The sequence below is a fragment of the Schistocerca cancellata genome, chromosome 10 (genome assembly GCF_023864275.1).
Source record: "Schistocerca cancellata isolate TAMUIC-IGC-003103 chromosome 10, iqSchCanc2.1, whole genome shotgun sequence".
NCBI lineage: Eukaryota > Metazoa > Arthropoda > Insecta > Orthoptera > Acrididae > Schistocerca > Schistocerca cancellata.
The window spans coordinates 118,997,816-119,016,020 of record NC_064635.1 but is presented as its reverse complement, the minus strand read 5'-3'; positions in this window follow the sequence as shown (position 1 = coordinate 119,016,020).

Sequence of the window (18,205 nt, the reverse complement as noted above, 5' to 3'; positions counted from 1 at the left end):
CCATCCCCCTTCCTCCACCCCTCTTCCCCCAGGCTTCCCCTCCCCCTTCCTCCCTCCCCCTATCTCCCCTGCCCATGACATCTCTGTTCTCCCCTCTCCCTCTCCGACCCCCCCCCTCCTCCTCTCTTGGCAGGTCACCGGACTCGCACACGCTCAGTGAACATTCTTGCGCCAGAGATCATCGCCATCTGTGTCGCGTGTGTGTGCCTTCGTTTGTGTTAAGTGATCTTTCGCCGTCACGCCACCGCTGTTCACGTGTGCCGTCGCCGTCATCCATGTTATGTGCGCCGTGTCAACTAGTGTTAGTGATATTTCTCGAATAGCGTGAACGACTCCATGTTTTTTGTTTTTTTTTTGTGTCTACATGTTTTGCCCCCCGTTTTGATTGTATTCTCTGTGCCACCTATATGTAATACTTATTGTAAAACTCAAGGCTGAAGAGCGGCGTACTATGCTGCTGACAGCCCACCTTTGTATAAGGTGATCAAAATCACAATAAAGAAAAAAAACAAGTACCGAAGCATTTTCACCTTTTCCTGCTCCTACTCACTTCCTACATTCGGCCTACCCTTCAGTTTACAGGAGCAGACCCACGCGCCGCCTTCCAGGCGGGATGCAAAATACGCGTTCATTAAAAGTAACTCGGCCAAAGTGTACGTCGTTCTGTCAGCCCTGCGACGTATATTCTTACCGACAGGGTAAGAATTATAATCACTAGTTTCAGAAGTGCTCTGTTCTCATGGTACAGCAAAGGGCAACAACATACGGTGGTATTAAAACACGCACTTTGATCGACAATCAATTACAAGCTCAATCTTTCCAGAAAATGCTTCGATATGCGTAATTTGCCGCGATATTATCGCCAGATAACGCGGTATGAGCGTGCTTTTCCTAATGATACGCTAAAAAATATGAGTGTAGAGTATCTGCCTTCTTACGGTAGATATCGCACTGGGGAATGCACTGGTTCTCTTATAGCATAAATGTATAATCAGAACAAACACTGAAACCCTAGAATTTATGTGCGCTTCGTTTTAAACTACTGTTAACTATACAAGACTAGTGGTGGTTGGAGTCGAGCTATACAAAACATCGTTCCGTGTCCGTCCACTAGGTATTTTATATCCTTGTACAACATAAAGTGCACTTTATAAGTAATAAAAATTAATTTATCGCGAAACTTCTGCGCTTGTATGTTGTTATTGTTGTTGTGGTCTTCAGTCCTGAGACTGGTTTGATGCAGCTCTCCATGCTACTCTATCCTGTGCAAGCTTCTTCATCTCCCAGTATCTACTGCAACCTACATCCTTCTGAATCTGCTTAGTGTATTCATCTCTTGGTCTCCCTCTACGATTTTTACCCTCCACACTGCCCTCCAATGCTAAATTTGTGATCCCTTGATGCCTCAAAACATGTCCTACCAACCGATCCCTTCTTCTAGTCAAGTTGTGCCACAAACTTCTCTTCTCCCCAATCCTATTCAATACCTCCTCATTAGTTACGTGATCTACCCATCTAATCAGCATTCTTCTGTAGCACCACATTTCGAAAGCTTCTATTCTCTTCTTGTCCAAACTAGTTATCGTCCATGTTTCACTTCCATACATGGCTACACTCCATACAAATACTTTCAGAAATGATTTCCTGACACTTAAATCTATACTCGATGTTAACAAATTCCTCTTCTTGAGAAACGCTTTCTTTGCCATTGCCAGTCTACATTTTATATCCTCTCTACTTAGACCATCATCGGTTATTTTACTCCCTAAATAGCAAAACTCCTTTACTACTTTAAGTGTCTCATTTCCTAATCTAATTCCCTCAGCATCACCCGACTTAATTTGACTACATTCCATTATCCTCGTTTTGCTTTTGTTGATGTTCATCTTATATCCTCCTTTCAAGACACTGTCCATTCCGTTCAACTGCTGTTCCAAGTCCTTTGCTGTCTCTGACAGAATTACAATGTCATCGGCGAACCTCAAAGTTTTTATATCTTCACCATGGATTTTAATACCTACTCCGAACTTTTCTTTTGTTTCCTTTACTGCTTGCTCAATATACAGATTGAATAGCATCGGGGAGAGGCTACAACCCCGTCTCACTCCCTTCCCAACCGCTGCTTCCCTTTCATGCCCCTCCACTCTTATAACTGCCATCTGGTTTCTGTACAAACTGTAAATAGCCTTTCGCTCCCTGTATTTTACCCCTGCCACCTTCAGAATTTGAAAGAGAGTATTCCAGTTAACATTCTCAAAAGCTTTCTCTAAGTCTACAAATGCTAGAAACGTAGGTTTGCCTTTTCTTAATCTTTCTTCTAAGATAAGTCGTAAGGTCAGTATTGCCTCACGTGTTCCAACATTTCTACGGAATCCAAACTGATCTTCCCCCAGGTCGGCTTCTACCAGTTTTTCCATTCGTCTGTAAAGAATTCGCGTTAGTATTTTGCAGCCGTGACTTATTAAACTAATAGTTCGGAAATTTTCGCATCTGTCAACGCCTGCTTTCTTTGGCATTGGAATTGTTATATTCTTCTTGAAGTCTGAGGGTATTTCGCCTGTCTCATACATTTTGCTCACTAGATGGTAGAGCTTTGTCAGGACTGGCTCTCCCAAGGCCATCAGTAGTTCAAATGGAATGTTGTCTACTCCCGGGGCCTTGTTTCGACTCAGGTCTTTCAGTGCTCTGTCAAACTCTTCACGCAGTATCTTATCTCCCATTTCGTCTTCATCTACATCCTCTTCCATTTCCATAATATTGTCCTCAAGTACATCGCCCTTGTATAAACCCTCTATATACTCCTTCCACCTTTCTGCCTTCCCTTCTTTGCTTAGAACTGGGTTGCCATCTGAACTCTTGATATTCATACAAGTGGTTCTCTTCTCTCCAAAGGTCTCTTTAATTTTCCTGTAGGCAGTATCTATCTTACCTCTAGTGAGACAAGCCTCTATATCCTTACATTTGTCCTCTAGCCATCCCTGCTTAGCCATTTTGCACTTCCTGTCGATATCATTTTTGAGACGTTTGTATTCCTTTTTGCCTGCTTCATTTACTGCATTTTTATATTTTCTCCTTTCATCAATTAAATTCAATATTTCTTCTGTTACCCAAGGATTTCTATTAGCCCTCGTCTTTTTACCTACTTGATCCTCTGCTGCCTTCACTACTTCATCCCTCAGAGCTACCCATTCTTCTTCTACTGTATTTCTTTCCCCCATTCCTGTCAATTGTTCCCTTATGCTCTTCCTGAAACTCTCTACAACCTCTGGTTCTTTCAGTTTATCCAGGTCCCATCTCCTTAAATTCCCACCTTTTTGCAGTTTCTTCAGTTTCAATCTGCAGTTCATAACCAATAGATTGTGGTCAGAATCCACATCTGCCCCAGGAAATGTCTTACAATTTAAAACCTGGTTCCTAAATCTCTGTCTTACCATTATATAATCTATCTGATACCTTTTAGTATCTCCAGGATTCTTCCAGGTATACAACCTTCTTTTATGATTCTTGAACCAAGTGTTGGCTATGATTAAATTATGCTCTGTGCAAATACTGTAGATGCACGTAGAGACTACAAATACTGTATATAAAAATCTATACCGTTGTTGTTGTTATTTTGAACTCATCGTTATCAAAGCCAAGAGTTTCTGTTATTACTAATAAGTGTGAAAGTTGTTCATGAATAACAGAAACACGTTTTACATAAGGTCGACGAAGTACTGAAACGGCGTTTGATATTTTTTGTTTTGAGTTTTTTTAATTATAACTTTTGTTTTTCAGGAAATTGTGTTTTCTAGCGCTCTATGATAAATCCGTATTTTTTGTTGTTGTTTTTAACACAACATCCTCTGTTTCACACTTTCGAATAAAGCCTGAATCAAACATTGACAATTCTAATTTTGTTATAAACACAGTTAATTTTAAAATAATAGACAGGACGAGATCTACACTCCTTGAAATGGAAAAAAGAACACATTGACACCGGTGTGTCAGACTCACCATACTTGCTCCGGACACTGCGAGAGGGCTGTACAAGCAATGATCACACGCACGGCACAACGGACACACCAGGAACCGCGGTGTTGGCCGTCGAATGGTGCTAGCTGCGCAGCATTTGTGCACCGCCGCCGTCAGTGTCAGCCAGTTTGCCGTGGCATACGGAGCTCCATCGCAGTCTTTAACACTGGTAGCATGCCGCGACAGCGTGGACGTGAACCGTATGTGCAGTTGACGGACTTTGAGCGAGGGCGTATAGTGGGCATGCGGGAGGCCGGGTGGACGTACCGCCGAATTGCTCAACACGTGGGGCGTGAGGTCTCCACAGTACATCGATGTTGTCGCCAGTGGTCGGCGGAAGGTGCACGTGCCCGTCGACCTGGGACCGGACCGCAGCGACGCACGGATGCACGCCAAGACCGTAGGATCCTACGCAGTGCCGTAGGGGACCGCACCGCCACTTCCCAGCAAATTAGGCACACTGTTGCTCCTGGGGTATCGGCGAGGACCATTCGCAACCGTCTCCATGAAGCTGGGCTACGGTCCCGCACACCGTTAGGCCGTCTTCCGCTCACGCCCCAACATCGTGCAGCCCGCCTCCAGTGGTGTCGCGACAGGCGTGAATGGAGGGACGAATGGAGACGTGTCGTCTTCAGCGATGAGAGTCGCTTCTGCCTTGGTGCCAATGATGGTCGTATGCGTGTTTGGCGCTGTGCAGGTGAGCGCCACAATCAGGACTGCATACGACCGAGGCACACAGGGCCAACACCCGGCATCATGGTGTGGGGAGCGATCTCCTACACTGGCCGTACACCACTGGTGATCGTCGACGGGACACTGAATAGTGCACGGTACATCCAAACCGTCATCGAACCCATCGTTCTACCATTCCTAGACCGGCAAGGGAACTTGCTGTTCCAACAGGACAATGCACGTCCGCATGTATCCCGTGCCACCCAACGTGCTCTAGAAGGTGTAAGTCAACTACCCTGGCCAGCAAGATCTCCGGATCTGTCCCCCATTGAGCATGTTTGGGACTGGATGAAGCGTCGTCTCACGCGGTCTGCACGTCCAGCACGAACGCTGGTCCAACTGAGGCGCCAGGTGGAAATGGCATGGCAAGCCGTTCCACAGGACTACATCCAGCATCTCTACGATCGTCTCCATGGGAGAATAGCAGCCTGCATTGCTGCGAAAGGTGGATATACACTGTACTAGTGCCGACATTGTGCATGCTCTGTTGCCTGTGTTTATGTGCCTGTGGTTCTGTCAGTGTGATCATGTGATGTATCTGACCCCAGGAATGTGTCAATAAAGTTTCCCCTTCCTGGGACAATGAATTCACGGTGTTCTTATTTCAATTTCCAGGAGTGTATATAGAAGAAAAATGTACCGTAGATTGCGTGACCCTTTACATACCCTCACTCAGTTGTAGTGGGTAATAAAAAAAGAAAAGAGAGAAGAAAAGAAAAAGAAAAAAGGTTGAAAATGTGGGAAGAAATCGTAAGTGAAAATGTTTTTTTTTTAAATCGTTAATGACCGTGAAAAAAGGGAAAGAAAGAAAGAAATGCAGATCGGACTTCGTATTACAGAAAAGGTATAGTTGGGGTGGTCCTTGTGGCGTTTTTGAGCAAAAGTTAAACTAATTTCCACTACAAAAATTATTGAAAAGAAACAGAGAATAACAAAATGTAACTGACAGGGGGAAGTGGCGTATATAAGAGTTCATCCTTTACCAGGTTAACTTGTCTTCTTTCGTGCGGCGTCCAGGTCTTCAAAAATTTCCTTCATTTCGGCATGAAAAGTCTGCTCCGAAATCTTGCAATCGTCCAGGAATCACTACTTTATACCAATTAAAATCATCTTGATACTGTATGCAATTTAATTTACTTTGCTACTTCCATCCTCCGAATTTCTTAACAACTTCCACAATATATCTACACATTAAAATCAGATCAAGACTAGCTAATAAGTTTTTTTAACGTCTTCATCAGGTCACGTCTGCCTTAAGCTTCGGCTATCAAGAGACAATCAAGAAACGGATAGAAAAACAAAAAAGAGTTACAATTTTAGTATTTTCTCTGCCGTCGAGCGCTCATACCGCTGCGACGGCACAATTCATGTCTGAGGGAACGAGTGCAGCGCGGCGAAATTCAAAGTCCCGCTACACAGTTTCCAGAAGGTTCACCGCTTCTGGTTTCTAAAGGAATCTAGTAAGACCGATCGAAATGATGTAACGCCCGACAGGTATGCAACACGCTTAACATGCAGGTGACCCGACTACTACTTAACCCAGCAGTGCCACTACGAGGACTGCCGTAGTATACCCCTACGTATGGTAGTCTACCTTATCCTACGCTCTTTTTGTAACTTTGGTAATGATATCTATTTTTAATATCATTTGCAATGCTTATTTCTTTTACTTAGCATACTTTCACGAAAAAAGACATAAGGATTGTTCTCAACAGACAGCGCGCAAATTTTAAACCAGGTTCTTTATCACTCGTACTGCGCCACCGACAAACTACTTCATGCAGTACGAGCGTCCTTATGAACTAGCACCGAAACATTGAGCGTGATTTTTTTATTAACCAATTCATTACAACCTCCGTATTTTAGTCAGCTCCACAATTTGTAATTGTTTAATAAATGTTCGAATAGCAATGTACAACTACTATGATGATAATGTCAATTTTTGTACTCTTTCGTTCTCCGCTCCTAGGTATGAGGCGGGCTTTTCCAGATCCGCTTCATTACAGAGTCGCGGTTCTATTCAAAGTAGAATCAGACGAGCTGATAGTGGAGCATATGGGGGTCTTTGTAGATGCGGAATCTTCCACATAGAATTAATTAATGTTAGGCTTAACCAAAACCTACAGTGTCATAAAATTTCGAAGTAAATTTTTAAACATTAAGTTCTGTACGGTCGCAAATTACAAACTGCGAAAGGAAAACAAGTTTAACGCAAAACATAAAGAATAGGAATACCACAGCTTGTGGTAAAAAGAAAGAAAATAAAAGCACGCTCATGACGTTGAAACTTAAGCGAAACATGTCTGGGTAAAGACGAAAAAGAAAAAAAAATTGTGGTTCGCTCAAGGCGGACCACCTAAAAAAAATTTGTGGTTGTGTTTTTGGACGGTTGGGCTTAAAACGCCACTTTTTAACCAGGGTTCTAGCAAAACTTTTTCTCAGGAACGCAGTCACGTATCAAGTTGAAAGTTTTGTGATATACTATGGCTTACCGTCTCTTGATGGCGTAAGAAATTCGAATATATCGAAGTCAGTAAAATCAAAAGATGCGGCCATTTATGTCACATATTTTGATATTCTCAAACTTACGCATCAAAACCTTGAGGGTACTGTCCGTTCGCCTAGAATCATGAAATTTCGGAAGAAGGGAGATTTCACAGTACAAGTAAAGGTAAAAAACTAAAAACTGTTAATTTTTAATTACATCACACGACAAAATATTTATTTTATCATTTTTTATCAGACATCAAACTGGAAACTAAGAGTATTTACTGAGAGTATTTTTGTTCCGTCGTTACAACAGCAAGACAATACGTGTTTTTCTCGCCAGACTAGATTCGATTTATTGAAATAAAGTATCATCAGTGGTCTGTAATTAAAGATATGCACAATTAGATTTTTTTTGAGATCGTAAAACATTTCATTAAGAATTTCTCGCTTTTTACTTGGTAATTTCCGATCGGTTTCTCGCCTACATCAGGAGATGCCGTCTGTTCGCACGCCATTGGTTTCTTTCTTCATCAGATTCTGATACTTTTAGTCTAACGAATTCAGTATGGGACTGTTTGTTTCACATAAAGCTTGAAATGTGTTACGGCGTAAAGTGAAGCGGCGGCACGCCAGTCCGAAACGAGAGAGCAGAGGGGGCTGTGAAGAAGGCGTCAGACAATTGCTGACCGATCCCTCTCCAGGACAACACGACGCCAGCGCCCTCTATGCGAAGAGCCGCCGACTCGTCGCGGTCCACTTCTACGGCAGCACGAAGATTAGGCCCTTCAAGACCAGCGACTTAGGAATTGTATATACGGAAGAACATTGTTTACTTTGCACGTCGCCCTTTGCTTGTCACACATCTGTACTTCTCAAAGTTAAGTATCGTAGTTTATTTTCTGTAATAAAAGTCATTGATACAATTAGTTTGAATTGTTGTTTAGCGATCCAAGAAGCAGGTTTCCTAGACACCATCTTTGACAACTAGGCAGGATTCAACGAAATGCAACATCTAAGTGCTGTAATCACTCCTGGATACCTGACGATGGATCAATTCCGCCACGCGTGTTGTAAGAAATGATGTCATTCCTGGCCTGACTGCGATGCAGTCAGCCTGAATGGAGAACTGCTGACTGTGTGACTTAATATCACATTTATATTGTTGTTGTGGTCTTCAGTCCTGAGACTGGTTTAATGCAGCTCTCCATGCTACTCTATCCTGTGCAAGCTGCTTCATCTCCCAGTACCTACTGCAGCCTTCATCCTTCTGAATCTGCTTAGTGTATTCATCTCTTGGTCTCCCTCTACGATTTTTACCCTCCACGCTGCCCTCCAATACTAAATTGGTGATCCCTTGATGCCTCAGAACATGTCCTACCAACCGATCCCTTCTTCTAGTCAAGTTGTGCCACAAACTCCTCTTCTCCCCAATTCTATTCAATACCTCCTCATTAGTTATGTGATCTACCCATCTAATCTTCAGCATTCTTCTGTAGCACCACATTTCGAAAGCTTCTATTCTCTTCTTGTCTAAACTATTTATCGTCCATGTTTCACTTCCATACATGGCTACACTCCATACAAATACTTTCAGAAACGACTTCCTGACACTTAAATCTATACTCGATGTTAACAAATTTCTCTTCTTCAGAAACGCTTTCCTTCCCATTGCCATTCCACAGTTTATATCCTCTCTACTTCGACCATCATCAGTTATTTTGCTCCCCAAATAGCAAAACTCCTTTACTACTTTAAGTGTCTCATTTCCTAATCTAATTCCCTCAGCATCACCCGACTTAATTCGACTACATTCCATTATCCTCGTTTTGCTTTTGTTGATGTTCATCTTATATCCTCCTTTCAAGACACTGTCCGTTCCGTTCAACTGCTGTTCCAAGTCCTTTGCTGTCTCTGACAGAATTACAATGTCATCGGCGAACCTCAAAGTTTTTATATCTTCACCATGGATTTTAATACCTACTCCGAACTTTTCTTTTGTTTCCTTTACTGCTTGCTCAATATACAGATTGAATAGCATCGGGGAGAGGCTACAACCCCGTCTCACTCCCTTCCCAACCGCTGCTTCCCTTTCATGTCCCTCGACTCTTATAACTGCCATCTGGTTTCTGTACAAATTGTAAATAGCCTTTCGCTCCCTGTATTTTACCCCTGCCACCTACAGAATTTGAAAGAGAGTATTCTAGTCAACATTGTCAAAAGCTTTCTCTAAGTCTACGAATGCTAGAAACGTAGGTTTGACTTTCCTTAATCTTTCTTCTAAGATAAGCCGTAGGGTCAGTATTGCCTCACGTGTTCCAACATTTCTACGGAATCCAAACTGATCTTCCCCGAGGTCGGCTTCCACCAGTTTTTCCATTCGTCTGTAAAGAATTCGCGTTAGTATTTTGCAGCTGTGAAAAAAATGGCTCTGAGCACTATGGGACTCAACTGCTGTGGTCATAAGTCCCCTAGAACTTAGAACTACTTAAACCTAACTAACCTACGGACAGCACACAACACCCAGCCATCACGAGGCAGAGAAAATCCCTGACCCCGCCGGGAATCGAACCCGGGAACTCGGGCGTGGGAAGCGAGAACGCTACCGCACGACCACGAGATGCGGGCTGCAGCTGTGACTTATTAAACTGATAGTTCGGTAATTTTCACATCTGTCAACACCTGCTTTCTTTGGGATTGGAATTATTATATTCTTCTTGAAGTCTGAGGGAATTTCGCCTGTCTCATACATCTTGCTCACCAGATGGTAGAGTTTTGTCAGGACTGGCTCTCCCAAGGCTGTCAGTAGTTCTAATGGAATGTTGTCTACTCCCGGGGTCTTGTTTCGACTTAGGTCTTTCAGTGCTCTGTCAAACTCTTCACGCAGTATCATATCTCCCATTTCATCTTCATCTACCTCCTCTTCCATTTCCATAATACTGTCCTCAAGAACATCGCCCCTGTATAGACCCTCTATATACTCCTTCCACCTTTCTGCTTTTCCTTCTTTGCTTAGGACTGGGTTTCCATCTGAGCTCTTGATATTCATGCAAGTGACACTCTTTTCTCCAAAGGTCTCTTTAATTTTCCTGTAAGCATTTATATTATTGAAATTAAACAAATGCTGTCGAAATTCTTGGAATCGCTGTATCTATATCTCACCAGTATCAATTTCGAAAACAGGCAAAAATGTTCGTGATTCTCGATTTCCCGGAGTGGATGAACTGTCTCTGTACATAAGTGCGTGCGGAACCCCTCAGTGCGCGAGTCCTTGCCAATTTTTTCTACAGGTTTCCTCAACAGATGCGCGCGGCAGCAACAGGCTGTATCGTCCGCGTGCAGTGCTGGCTGGCCCTTCAAATCCGCCTTCCGTTCGCAGTGGCCGGCGGCAGGCTTTTGCGTGTGGCCGCGACGCCCGGACGGGCTGTTTGTCGCGCCTGACAAATGAAGCCAGTTGCGGATGACTGGCTGCGGACTTGGCTGGTCTGTTGTGGAGTGGAGAGGAGAGCAGGGCAGGGCAGAGCCCTTTGGCTGCTGCTGCCGCCGCCGCCGGACCTGTTGCTTCCTATTGTGTCGGCACGTCAAGTTGCGCCACAGCACGAATCCAGCACCGTCACACACTAGGCTGACCTTTAAAAGCGAATAAACAAACCCGCAAACCGTCAGTGCTTTACCATTTATTTAGGTTTCCAGTAACACCACGACAGCCTCCAGTAGGTAACTGGAGGCTGGTCCTCAGTGGCACTGAAACACAAATGAATGGTCGACACGATCAAGGCACAACGTTCAGGCCACTTAGATTTTACCTCGAATAAGTAGCGAAATTAGTTCCTTTCCTAGCCGTCCCTGGAAGAGAGATTTTTCACAATTTTATATAGACTTTACGCAAATCCCATTACTAGAGTAGTAAAACTAATATAGGTTACCGTAAGTAAGTGTTGACTACGTTAATTTTCGTAGCAGCTTTGGTCAGTTAAGGTGGTACCCGTATATCTGTACATTCGGCATGTTGCACACCTATTGCGCGTTACCTCATAACGATTGCTTTCTTTACGTACCCTATCAGTGTCTTACCATATTCCCTAAAAATGGATAGTGGTGAAGCCTGTAGGTACTGAATGAGGACATATAAAGGTTCAAGTAACATGTAAGTAGGCTGTTTAGATTTTTATATGGGTAATGCCACGTAGCGCTCTATATGAAAATCACTGGCTGTGCTGTGTGCAGTATGTGGCTAGTTTGCATTGTTGTCTGCCATTGTTGTCATGAACTGCTACAGCTGGATGTGAACAGCGCGTAGCGTTGGGCAGTTGGAGGTGAGCCGCCAGCAGTGGTGGATGTGGGCAGAGAGATGGCGGAGTTTTGATAATTTGTAATACTGGATGTCAATTATGAATATTAAGGTAAATACATTGTTTGTTCTCTATTAATATCTTTCATTTGCTAACCATCCCTATCAGTAGTCAGCGCTCTATATGAAAATCACTGGCTGTGCTGTGTGCAGTATGTGGCTAGTTTGCATTGTTGTCTGCCATTGTTGTCATGAACTGCTACAGCTGGATGTGAACAGCGCGTAGCGTTGGGCAGTTGGAGGTGAGCCGCCAGCAGTGGTGGATGTGGGCAGAGAGATGGCGGAGTTTTGATAATTTGTAATACTGGATGTCAATTATGAATATTAAGGTAAATACATTGTTTGTTCTCTATTAATATCTTTCATTTGCTAACCATCCCTATCAGTAGTTAGTGCCTTCAGTAGTTTGAATCTTTTATTTAGCTGGCAGTAGTGGCGCTCGCTGTATTGCAGTAGTTCGAGCAACGAAGATTTTTGTGAGGTAAGTGATTTCTGAAAGGTATAGTTTAATGTTACTCAGGGCCATTCTTTTGCAGGGATTTTTGATAGTCAGATTGCGTTGCGCTAAAATTATTGTGTGTCAGGTTAAGCACAGTCTTGTACAATTGTTTTAAGGGGACGTTTCATATGTCGACCCTTAGCCTAGGATACCTCACTGGAATCTTCTGATTTTTTCTTGTAGTTTGTGTATTTAGTGTAGCTTTAGCGCGTAATTGTAGAGAGAATCTCCTTGGTAGTTGCAGTCTTTCATTGTTGTACAGTAAAACAGTTGTAGCATGCATGTAGCTTTGCGCCAAGTATTTCGCTGCTGCAATTAACTAGATATTATTTTCAGTGCTATGTTAATGTGTTCTCTTATTTTTGCTATTCAAATTGTGCTTTTCTGTGTCATCGTGTGAAATATTGTGACAATAATGGCGTGTGAAAAACGTAACACTCGGCTCCAAAGTAAACTAAGAAATGACAGTGAAGACGAAAGCAGTGTGTTGGCCCCACCATGTAATGAGTTAACTAATATTCAAAGTAGTAATTTGGGAACTGTGCATAGGGAAATGGAGCGGGCGTCAGACAATGGCGTAGGCAGTGAAACAGGTAGTGAACAGGGAAGCATTGTCGATCGATCGGTCGGCAACAGCTCGCCTCAGGAATCCGAAATGATAGGACACAATTTTGCAAATACTGTAGATTCAGGTTTTGCGTCCTCACCGTTTTCTCAAATAAGTCAAGACACATTTTCAGCTTGTCAAAATGTGAATGTTGCCGGTGCAAATGCACTGCCGAAAAGAGTAGAGGAACAGATTCCAGACACTAATGCATTGTTATTACAACTAATGCAACAAATGGAACAAAATCAGAGACAAACACAGCAAAAGCTTCAAAAGTTAGACACAATGGAACAACACCAGAGACAAACACAGCAAAAGTTAGACACAATGGAACAAAATCTTCGGAAGTTAGACACCACACTTGAACAAACACGTGAAGATTTAACTACTGAGTTACATAACATCGAATCGAAATGTCAAAAAGTCTGTAATGACGTAAAAACACAAATTTGTGAGCATTTCCAACCTATTTTTTCGCGGCATGAAAATGCATTACAGAATCACGAAGCAGCCATAAAAGCGCTGCAAACCATTGTTCATGAAAATCATGAGACCTTGTGGGCTAAAATTGACTCAGTTGCATCTACCGATTCGGTTACGCAACTGGCAAAAACTCAGGAAAACTTAAAGAACACAGTAGATTCGATTTCAACACAATTGGACACTCTGAAACTTGGTTCAGAAAAACACACTGAGGAAATGTGTTCACTATCAGAGAAAGTAGCCGAACTTTCGGATCAGGTCACTAACTTATCTACAAAGGTAGATGATGATCTGAATGACACAAGACCCGTAGCCTTCACTGACACAGAAGAGTATGAACAAATAAGAAAATTCAAACAAAATCAGAATCAAATTAATACGCAATACAAAAGAGAAATGCGGGAAGTACAAGATCAGCTGACACAGGCAATACAAGAATTACGTATTTCAGAGGACACTCGCGCCCCAATAAGGGAAGAGGGACATAGAAATACGGAACAGCCACAAAATACTAACACAGGGCTTTTCGGTAATTATGAAAGAAACTGGCAAGGTACACCGAATTTTGAGATGGAATCGCCGACACGACGTAACAATGACCGATATGCTACTCGCCGACACGATGATTTTGATTATAAGCTGTTCATTACTACACGTAAATTCAAAACATTTAAGAATTCTGCCAACGACATTCATCCACAAGCGTGGCTCCATCAATTCTCTCATTGTTTTCCTCCCAACTGGTCATTGGAGCACAGGTTAGAATTTATGTGTGGCTACTTGGAGAATGAACCAGCTGTAAGAATGCGATCGGTCATTCACGATTGTCACAGTGAAGGAGAATTTTACCACGCCTTCCTCTCAGCGTATTGGTCTCAAGCTACACAAGACCGCGTAAAACATAGCATCATGATGATGAAACACTTTGAACAATCTGAATTTTCCAGTCTTGTGAAATATTTTGAAGACATGTTGCACAAGAATCAATACCTGTCAAACCCATACAGCCCCTCAGAACTCATCCGCATTTGCTTAATCAAACTGCCTGAAAATTTACGACATATTATTTTAGCAAGACGTTGTAAAGACGACATTGAAGCTTTTCAGGGACTGTTACAAGAATTAGAAATTGACACAGACAGTTGCGGGATGCGAAAACAGGAAAACAATCACTACAGGTCACATCCGTCACAATTCCGTGACGACAGAAATAATAACTGGACACGACAAGTCTATTCTTACAACGTAAATCGTGACCAAAACAGACACCACCCGTATGACAACCGTTGGCAGAGTAGTAATAATTACAGGGAAAGATCACCTCTCCGCAGTATTGACTATCACAGAGACAATCAGAGAAACAGACAATATGGGAACCAAAATAACTATTATCAAGGGAGACAGAATAACTTTAGACGCAACGGTCCAGTGCGTAGTTACGATTCTGGGAGAAATTCTCCACCACATGACCAACAAGAAAGAAACTATCGAACCTACCGACATGACGACAGACGATATGATCGTAACGACAGACCTGAATTGCATCAGAACTGGCGAGATTTAAATAGAGCAGAGCACTCTCGTCACGATGAATTTGTAGAAGTTAGGTCTCCAAATCCCAATAATGACGCGCGCCAACAAAGAGACAATAGGCGATGACTCACACCACTGGCAGCCTCAAGACGTACTTATGAAACTGACGACGCAGCTGCTGTAGCTAGTAATTACGTAAAAATGGAAGACATTAGGGACATCTTACTCCAGGAACACGACGTAAAACATAACAACATTGCATATCCTGTGATTCATATTACTGTAAATGACGTAAAATTTACGGCAGTACTTGACTCTGGCAGTCCCATTTCAGTAATTAGCGAAACAGCTTTTAGCAAATGCAACAAAGCGAACGATTGCCCCACACTTCCGTTACGTAAGATTAAATTACAAGGTGCAATCTTTGGAAAAAGTGTAGATGTACGCCAACAAACCAATTTAGAATTCTTTTGTCAAAGCCACAGCTTCTCTATGAACTTCCTTATTGTTCCGTTATTGTCGACGGAAATTATACTGGGAGTAGACTTTTTGAATGAATATAAAGCAATCTTAAGCTTTCACGATGCTGAAATAAGTTTAGAGAAAGAAGGTAAGTCAATAGCTTTGAAATTTGAAGACTGGCTCTCAAACCATGATGAGGACATTAATCGGCTTTACGTTCTGTTAGACAACAGTTCGGAATTTTCTACGGAACTAGACACCAACAATCACTCTGCAAGTACTGAAAGGGATGATATTGACGGCATATTTGAAATTAATGAGTTAATTCAGAATAAAATTCAAATAATTGAGAATTGTAATGACACTGATAGGCAGGACCTTTTTGAGATTTTACAAGCACATTCCACAGTTTTTACTCACAAAACAGGAACAATCAAGGGATTTCAATACCAATTTCGTGTTCGTGAGCATACTAAATTTTGTGTTAGACCATACGTAATTCCGGCGCATTATAGGGACCGTGTTAGATCAGAAATACAATCTATGCTTGTCGAGGGCATTATTGAGCCTGCAGTAAGCTCATACAACAACCCATTACATGTTGTTGAGAAGAAGAATGGATCGATCAGGCTTGTTTTAGATTCGAGACAAATCAATACTATCATCATTCCTGAAACAGACAGGCCGCAGATGATGGAAGAACTTCTTCAAAATTTTAATGGTGTAAAAGTGTTATCTTCCATTGATCTCAGATCCAGCTTTTATCAGATCGAACTTCATCCAGAATGTAGAAAATACACAGCTTTCCTTTGTTTCGGCGTTTGTTATCAGTTTCGGAAACTTCCTTTTGGTTTGAACATTTCTTCAGCGGCATTCATTCGGGGGCTAAATTCCATATTACCTGAGTTCTTAAAACGTCACATCACTTTATATGTGGACGATATTCTAATAGCAGAAGCTTCATGGGAACAACATAACCGCATCCTCAACAGTTTGTTACGTATTTTTGCAGAATCTGGAATTACAGTTAACTTGGAAAAGTCTGAATTCGGTAGGTCAAAGGTGAAGTTTTTGGGACATATTATTTCTTCTGAAGGCATTCAGCCGGATCCTGAAAAGTTAGAAGCAATTAGAGCCATTCCAGTTCCATCCACAAAAAAACAAGTCCGCAGTTTTCTAGGTCTCGTAAATTTTTACCGTCGTTTTCTGAATATGCAAATTCTAGTTACACCAAAACTTTGTTCTCTCACTGGAAAAAATACTATTTGGAACTGGGACGAACAAGCACAGTTGGAATTCAATTCTTTGAAAGAAGCGTTACTTCACGCGCCAATACTAGCTCATCCAGATCTGTCACAATATTTCTGCCTTAGCACTGATTCTTCCAAAGTTGGTCTTGGTGCCCATTTATTTCAAGAAGCCATAGAAGATGACATTACTGTTCAGAAAACCATTGCTTTTGCTAGCCGAGTGCTAACAAAATCTGAAAAAAATTATTCCGTTACTGAATTAGAAGCTTTAGCTATCGTTTGGGCATTTAACAAATTCCGTTTCTTTCTTTCTGGTAAGCACGTAAAAGTATACAGTGATCATCGTGCATTACAATTTCTTATGTCTTCAAAATTAAATCATGATAGGTTAAAACGTTGGGCATTGTTTCTGCAAGAATTCCGCTTCACAATAGTCTACATTCCCGGCAAGGAGAACATTGTTGCGGACGCGCTGTCACGCGCACCGGCTGGGCTTGAGAAAAGTAACACAGAAGGCAACCTCGAGAAAAATTTCAGTATTCTTTACATTCAGAAAGTCGGCTTTGAAAACTTCATCACCACATCTTTAAAGGACATTGCTCATGAACAAGATAAAGATCCGATTTGGAAAGACATCAAAAGTAAATGGCATGAAAAGACACACACTCAGATTCGGCATTATTACCTGGTTAGAAACAACATACTGTTCAAACGCTGCACTGTTGATGACAAGCTATGGGTACTTTGCATTCCAGACGATTTTGTTAATAAGCTCATTTGGTACATTCATTTCAGCTACGCACATTTTGGCCCACGAAAATGTTATCATATTCTTCGAACGACTTGTTATTTTAACAATATGGAAAAGAGAATTCGAAGAGTCTTGTCTATTTGTAAACTTTGTCAAAAGGCGAAACCATCTACTGTCTCCCATCGTGCTCCGCTGTTTCCTATCATTCCTTCTAAATTAAAAGAATTTGCTGCTGTTGATCTCTTGGGACCCCTTGTCAGAACATCGAATGGATTTTCGTACGTTCTAGTCGCTGTTGAACTTACTTCAAAATTTGTTTCTTTCACTCCGTTACGTAAAGCCACTGGACGGTCTGTATCCAACGCCTTTGTTAAAAATTTCTTACGTGAAGTGGGACACGTTAGTAAAGTCATTTCAGATAACGGACCGCAATTCAGATCTGCTGTTTGGTCACGCATGCTTCGGAATCATAAAATCAAACCTGTTTTTATTTCATTGTATTCACCACACTGTAACCCGTCTGAACGGATTATGAAAGAAATCAATAAGCTTTGCAGACTTTATTGTCACAGAAAGCACCAGCATTGGGACAGATATATACACTTATTTCAAAATGTGCTGAATGAAATGCCTCATGATTCCACTGCTTTACCACCTACCCTTGTACTGAAGAATGTAGAACCTCCGAACAGAATCAGAGAGCTTGTACCTTTCCCGAATACACGTAAACTTCGACACAAAGACATAATTGATTTGGCTCTAAAAAATATAAAATCTGCAGCAGACAAAAGGAGAAAACTACACGGTAAAGCAAATGCAAAGAAATTATATATTGGTCAGAAAGTTCTCATTAAAGCTCATTCATTGTCACATAAGAAGAAACACTTGAGTCACAAATTCTTTCTAGTTTACAATGGACCTTACAGAATCCGACGTATACCACATGATAATTGCGTTGAAGTTGAAACTCTGCGTACTAGGAAGAGTAAAGGTTTACACCACATTTCTCATGTAAAACCATTTATTGACAGATAAT